This window comes from Tachypleus tridentatus, chromosome 1 (assembly GCF_004210375.1).
Source record: "Tachypleus tridentatus isolate NWPU-2018 chromosome 1, ASM421037v1, whole genome shotgun sequence".
Taxonomy (NCBI): Eukaryota; Metazoa; Arthropoda; class Merostomata; order Xiphosura; family Limulidae; genus Tachypleus; species Tachypleus tridentatus.
The window spans coordinates 144,578,936-144,586,635 of NC_134825.1; positions in this window are offsets into that span (position 1 = coordinate 144,578,936).

The window sequence follows — 7,700 nt, forward strand, 5'->3', positions numbered from 1 at the left end:
GTAGACGTCGCAGTGGTGGTCCTATCCCGAAGGTGACGTAACCGGATGTAGCGATCTTGTGCGGGCGTGGTCACACGAGGTCTGCCAGATCGTGGACGGTCACAAGTTGATCCGTGTTGTTGGTGACGATTCCATAGCCTTGTGATGGTGCTTGGGTGGACATTCACAGCTCTGGCAACATCTGATCGAGATTCGCTTGCTTCCAAGCGACCAATGGCGTTGTTGCGTTGTGCTTCAGTCAGTCTTGGCGTAACTGTATTGCGTGTCGGTGGCTTAACACTGAGCTATGGAAACCGAGAACCCGTCACTTTTATAGGGATTTTGCACATGTTGCACTTGCAGAACATGCAGATCTCTCAAACAAATTTATTGGACACACATGCGTTTTGGCGAAAAATCCGATGTTTTCCTCCGTTTTCAAAGTGCACAATTTTTATTGTCATTTTAATCTGACAATCAGTGCCTTAACACGTGTAACATCACATACTCTGAGCTTGTAACGTTATTACATATATTTCTCTTTAAAATAACAAAAATATCCCTTTTGCGTTTCTTTTTTTGAAGAGTATATATAAGGCCCAACATGATCAGGTTGTTAGTGTGCTCTACTTGTAATCTGAGGGTCACGGGTTCGAATCCCCGTTACATAAAACATGCTCGCCCTTTCAGCCGGGGTGGCGTTATAATATGACGGTCAATCCCACTATTCGTTGATAAAATGGTAGCCTGATAGTTGGGCAGAAGTTGGTAGTGGCTAGCTGCCTTCCCTCTGGTCATACACTGCTAAAGTAGGGACGGCTAAAGCAAATAACCCACATCTAGCTTTGCGCGAAATTCAAAAGCAAACATATATATATATGGCTTTTTGTGATTAACACTTTCGTACGTAGGATATTCAAACTAACGTATCTATTCAACACATGGGAAAGACATAGGGAAGTCAAATCTTTCCATCTATGTTACTTTACTGGTGCTCTAAAGGTTCATGCTGTGTGGTGACAATAGATACTGCGTTTCGCCAGTTATAAGGGGGGACACACACACGCGGCCACATTTTTTGTCACACATAGATTAACATAGAGTATTCACATTTAAGACAATTCACTCAAAATTGGGCTAATTTATAATGTATCTGCTTCTTCATTCCTACGATTCAGTCCCTTTTCATTTTATTATGAGACCACTGAATTATATACTTCGCCTCTATTCGTTATTTTTCACGTTATATTAATAACAGACATTATTATTCTAACAATCTTGGTTTGTTTTTATGATCATCTAGCTTGTAAACCAGCATTTCACTGTAGCAATTGCGTATTGCAAAATTAGCTCATAATGCGGAAGATATTTTTTGGTTATAGCATTTAACGATTAAAATTAAATACATTGATTGTCCACTTTATTTGGGTTCTCACTTTACTTCAACTTGGATCACCTTTCGTCGTAATAATAGCCTGGACTCTACGTCCATAAAATAACCTAAGGTTCTTCATTCAGTTCAGTCGAGGATCATGGTTTGTAACCGGTTCACACATGTTTGCTGAAGATTGCAGTGGTAAATGCAACGTCCAAACTTATTGCTCCGTCCACTGACTGAATATCATTTTACTCTTCGACCCAATATTGGACATTAAGACCATTCATACAAACAAGAGTTAACTGAGAGTGGAGGCGAATGCTGTTAAATAGCTGCTTTTCCTTTTTTTAGTTTATTAATTTAAACTTTCTGACGGCAGTGTGCTCTGTTTAATTCCTCGCAATGTTCTGAAACATAGTTTCTTTGGTTAGACTGTTATCTTTGTAACAATAGGTTGTTGAACATTTTAGTTAATTTGTCAGTTGACAAAGCGTGTTTTCTTTGTTTTTATAGCAAAGCTACATACATCAGGATATCTGCTGTGTCCACCGAGGAGGATCGAACCCTGATTTTAGCGTTATAAATCCAAAGACTTATTACTGTTCCAGCGGGAGACCAGTTAACAATGTGAATATAACATTATTTTACAAATAAGAAACTTGAAGATGCAGACATAAATGATTAAGTGAAATTAGCAGACATCAGAAAGAGGAGATATTCAATTAAACTTTACGTCAAATAGCTATAAATTCAAACCAGAAACAAGGCATCTTCTTTCTTCACATTATTGAACACCAGGCTTCAAAATATTCTACATAGCTTTGCCATGTGTAAAACATTTTCATTTCAACAGGATAAACTTTCTTTCAGGAAGAAAAAAACATTCAGCCATATGCAGTGAAGAGACTAATGAGAGAAGAAGCCAATATTAATTATCAGGCGACCCCTATCGTAAATTTACAGCCACAGGTTATATTTTCTGCTATTATTAATCTATACAAACAAATCCATAACATGTCCACTACAACGATGTTCTTATTATTCTTTCATTTGTGGTTTCTGTTATTACAAACACTCTTTCTTATACAAGTTTATATATATATATATGTAGCGCAAAATTCAGAAGTTAAGTACAGATACACTTTGAAAATGAAAGTTTCTTCCATCAGAAACTGATATGTCATTCACAATTACACTTACGTCCATAAGTTCAACGGAGTTTCTCTGTGTTAATTTAGTTTACTGTAAATAGATGATTTATGTCAAGAAGAAATGGCGTTTATATTTTGCTATAGGCTACAACTAGAAAAAAAATCATAATGAGTTGTGTTAACCTAAATTAGAAAAATAGATACAAGCAAAAGTACCAGCCTCCAGTGACAGGAAAAGTTAATCTATCAGTTTAAAATATTTCATGGGCTTTAAAATGTTAATTGTGTTGCACTCTTGGTTTCACTCGGAGCCAAGCTCTGATATTCGACTGGGAAAAATAATTGTTGAGCATTTCAGTCATGCTAAGAGTCACTGAACAATAACATATTGTAAATCTACATTTTCGTTCCTTTCACTACGTCACATTTTGAAACGTGAATGATAATGTGATTAATTACTAACAATTTAATGTAGAATACTCTGCTTGCGTAATAAAATTTGGCATAAGTATTATTCACGTTTCTTCTTCGGTTATTTCCAAAGTAAATGATGAGCGTCGAATGTGTGCAAAGGTTTTCTAACGCATAAAGTGAAGCGGTCCGGCGTAACGGGTGAAGGCGAACACTCCGAGAAACACCTCGTCTCGCAATACATATGTGATTTAGAGGAGATGCTAATTCCAGCTACGCCTCCTGAGGATATGTACAGATTACCAAAGTATTAAAATGTGTGTTAAGCTTGTTATGGTCTAACACACTGCTACAACCAGGGTTCAACAACAACAAATTTTTAAACTGTAACAACACTTGGAATAAACTTTAGTACTTACAAAAACACAGATAATAAACACAGTCCTGGCCAGGACTTGATACCAATGTTAATGAAGGATAAAACATAAATACGAATTTTAATCAATTCAAGTAATGGAATCAGTAGAAATACCAGAAGAAAAAAAAACCTAGTTACAAACAACAATATTCCAAAATAATCTTTCTATATTAATGACAACTTTGAGTGACAAACTAAAAAAAAAAATTCGCTCTCTCGTAACTGAGTTAACGAAGATTGTGGCAGGTATTTATTCACTAGTTAATCATGAGAGCACCTCTCATTTGATTATAAATATACATAATATTTTGTTTTGTCAATAATATCTGTACATTACCGCTACGGATGTTTGGTTTGTTTTGAATTTTCGCACAAAGCTACACGTGGGCTATCTGCACTAGCCGTCCCTAATTTAGGGGTGTTGGCAGCTAGTCATCACCACCCACTGCCAACTCTTGGGTTACTGTTTTACCAACGAATAGTAGGATTGACAGTCACATTATAACGCCCCAACGGCTGAAAGGGCGAGCATGTTTGGTGTGACGAAGATTCGAGCCCGCGACTCTCGAATTACGAGTCGAGTGCCTTAACCATTTAGCCATGCTGGATCGCTACGAATATTAATGTCAATTTCATAATACTTACATATTTACTCAAAATAAAAGTTCTCATATAGAGGGCGAGTTATAATTTTAAAATAACTAAAAATTCATAAATAAGCTAAACGATATAAAGAATAATAAATAGACGAGAAATAAAACCATAACTAAAATAATTGCTATCTTACTAGCGATATTAGTGTGTCAATAGCCCCTGTAGAGATATGTTTCGTAGTAAGTGGTTTCAGATTATACGTCCTAAAGGGAAGAAATCCCATAAAGTTTTAAACAATATGTGCAGAAAAGTTATAAGAAAATAATGTCAGTGTTTTAGAAAATAGTTGTAGCTCTAATCGTAATGTTCTCTATATAATTTGTCGAAAAATTCCAAACGCTTGATTTCATGAGTAGAATCTACCAAGCAGAAAATGTGCCTTTAAATTAATGTCATACAGTGTGCCCTAAAAGTGTAGAGTCGTAGGTGAATTACAGTTTTTCTTAATTTCAGATACGTAACTGATTATCGCACTGCCAAACCATAATAACGCCGAATTAATCCTGCTGTTAATCCAAATTTGTTACGAATTACAAAGACAACATGAGGAACATATTCAGTAAAATTCGTTGAGATGTTTATGGTTCCAGATTTTTCGGATATCGTGTATTACATTAGTAGAGGTAACTATACTAGGTGCAAGTTCTTTAAATGTAAAATAAAAATTGACATTCATTTTTCGACAGTGAAGTTTTAATGGAATTGTAGCGCCTCAGGTAAACTTGAAGTGTTTTGGAAATGTATTTCTTAATCTCCGTATTAACTCAGCCCGGCATGGCCTAGTGGTTAGGGCGCTCGGCCCGTAATCTGAGAGTCGCGGGTTCGAATCCCCGTCACATCAAACATGCTCGTCCTTTAGAACTGAATAGTTCTAACCTTTTCCTTATGGAACATACTCAAGATGTTGCCTCCATGGTCAACCACCCAAGAACTCTCATACTCGACTCAAAAAAAGGAGGGTGACAGTGCAATATAGAATTTGAAGGAATGAAACCACTAGAGAAAGTGTAATAGGTGACAACAAAATCTTATTTTGAAAAGCAGACCACACCACTCAAGGCATGCTAGGGATGAGCAACAATCTCCTTCTGCTTTACCCATGTAGTACATATGTGGTAGGCCCAGCATGGCCAGGTGAGTTAAGGAGTTCGACTCGTAATCCAAGGGTCGTGGGTTCGAATCCTGGTCGCACCAAACATGCTCGCCCTTTCAGCCGTGGGGGCGTTATTATGTTACGTTAAATCGCACTATTCGTTGGTAAAAAAGTAGCCTAAGAGTTGGCGGTGGGTGGTGATGACTAGCTGTCTTCCTTCTAGGGTTACACTGCTAAATTAGGGATGACCAGCGCAAACAGCCCTCGAGTAGTTTTGCGTGAAATTCAAAACAAACCAAACGGTATTCACTTAATATAAAACTACTTTGATGTCACCGATGTTCTGCTCAGGACTTACAACTGACTACAGAAGGTTGGCAGGCATATTATAAACTAATTAGTTTCTAGTAAAACAAGTAACAAATAAATAATTCACTTACGTGATTGTCTTGGATATTTTATCACGCCAATGATTGATAAGTTATTGTATTATATTAAAAATACTCTTCTTTATGAAGTTAAACTAAAGATAAATATTTTTACTTAATAGTGTAATTTCTGTAACTAGTAGTTTCTGTTCTGAAATACACTTCATACCAGAACATCATAAAGACACATGTTGCGTTGTGAATTATTCTTTCCTTTGACTCGCAAATAAATATCGTGAACGTTTTTCCTAGACACTGTATAAATTTTCTTTACTCAATTTTATATGTTTTCGCTGATAAGAAAATCTTCAATCCGGCGAAAATGTTATAATGCTATAACATCTCTATTTTGATTTGGTACGTAATAATTTTAAAAGTGAAAATACAAACCTGTTTTCGAGTACAAACAATTATCACTACACGCATCAATTTAAATATATGTCAGCTATATAATCCTGGTAAGATTGGCTACATGGCTGAGAGGGAAATCACTTTGATTTTTCCATTTCGTGTGTTTCAAAGACAGACACTGATGGTATCCCATTAGAAATTATTGCTATCTTCCTTGGAAGTACTGATATACACATTATCGTACAGTATTTTGTTGACATTGAATAACCTATTTAAACATCTTTTTAATTATAACTTAAGATACATATGTTTTATCTTACTTCTAAATTTCGAATACAATTACTTACTGTTCTAATAACAATAAAAATGTGTATCTTATAACTTAAGATACATATGTTTTATCTTACTTCTAAATTTCGAATACAATTACTTACTGTTCTAATAACAATAAAAAAAAAGTTTAAATAAGTTATTCAATGCCAACAAAATATTGTACGATCATGTATATATCAGTATTTCCAAGGAAGATAGCAATAATTTCTAATAGGATTTTTTTTGCGAACCTGACGATGACCGAAGTAGGTCGAAACGTTGTTTGCTCCTCTACGTAGAGCTTTCTCTATCCATACCAGCCGTTTTTACATATATAGTTACTGTTCTGATGCGTCTAGAATTTGTTAGAAAGTTAAAGTGGGAAGTCTTTTCACATGACTGTAAAATTTTAGACTAAATGTGTTATAGTATTACATTAATTGTCTGGACAAAATATGTTCATTGGTTGGTTTATGACAAGAAGCTGTTGATAAACTGAGGTTAACCAACTTTTATAAGATTGTTGCCCTGTGTCCCGTGTCGCCATGGTAACTATGTCCTCATAATCGACAGAACTCGCTCTGATAGCCATAATTATATAATGATATCACGATTTTCTAATTTAATGAGCTACTGACTATTTTAAACTAAACATATTGATCAACTATCTACAGACCGTCACAGTCAGCGAATTTTAGCTTCAAAGACCACGTTATAGTGAACTAAAATTACGAAAGTTAATTCGAAATGCATCGAGGAACTTAACATATACGTGGTAGAATGAAGATGCTGTAGGTCTCATTTCGTCAGACATCTTTTACATAAAAACAGTTGTTGATTTTGGAGTGTGACAGAAATCTTATGAACTTACAGCTTGCAAACTTTTATCAATTTGAAATCCTCGTTTATCATATTTTAATAGTCCCCGCTTTACTGGAATGGCTTTTTGGGTTTTAGATTGTTCAGTCGCAACTGTATTGTTAACTCTGCAATTGACCGAATTGTTGTAGATTAACTTGAGGTCTAGTTATGGAACTCGTTACTATTCTAAATTTTTTAATTCTATGGAGAGGGTTGCGGGTTCGAATACCCGTCACACCAAACATGCTCGCCCTTTTAGCCGTTTAGGCTTTAAAAAGTGACGGTCAATCCCACTATTCGTTGGTAAAAGAGTTGGCAATGGATGGTGATGACTAGCTGCCTTCCCTTTAGTCTTACACTGCTAAATTATGGGTGGCTAGCGAAGATAGCCCTCGTGTAGCTTTGCGCAAAATTCAAAACAAAACAAACCCAAATCAATAGAGAGCACTTAAAGTTAATTTCCTTACTCGCAAAACCTCTGACTCATTACGTTGTGGAATGATGAAAAATTTGAAGGAAGCCAGATATATATATAGCTGGCACCTATAACAACAACACTGCATTAGCTCATACAAATTACATAAATAAAAAGTGATTTAACGAAGTTCCAAAGCTCGCCCCTTTGACAACACTATTGTATTAGTCCATATAAAAGATATAAATA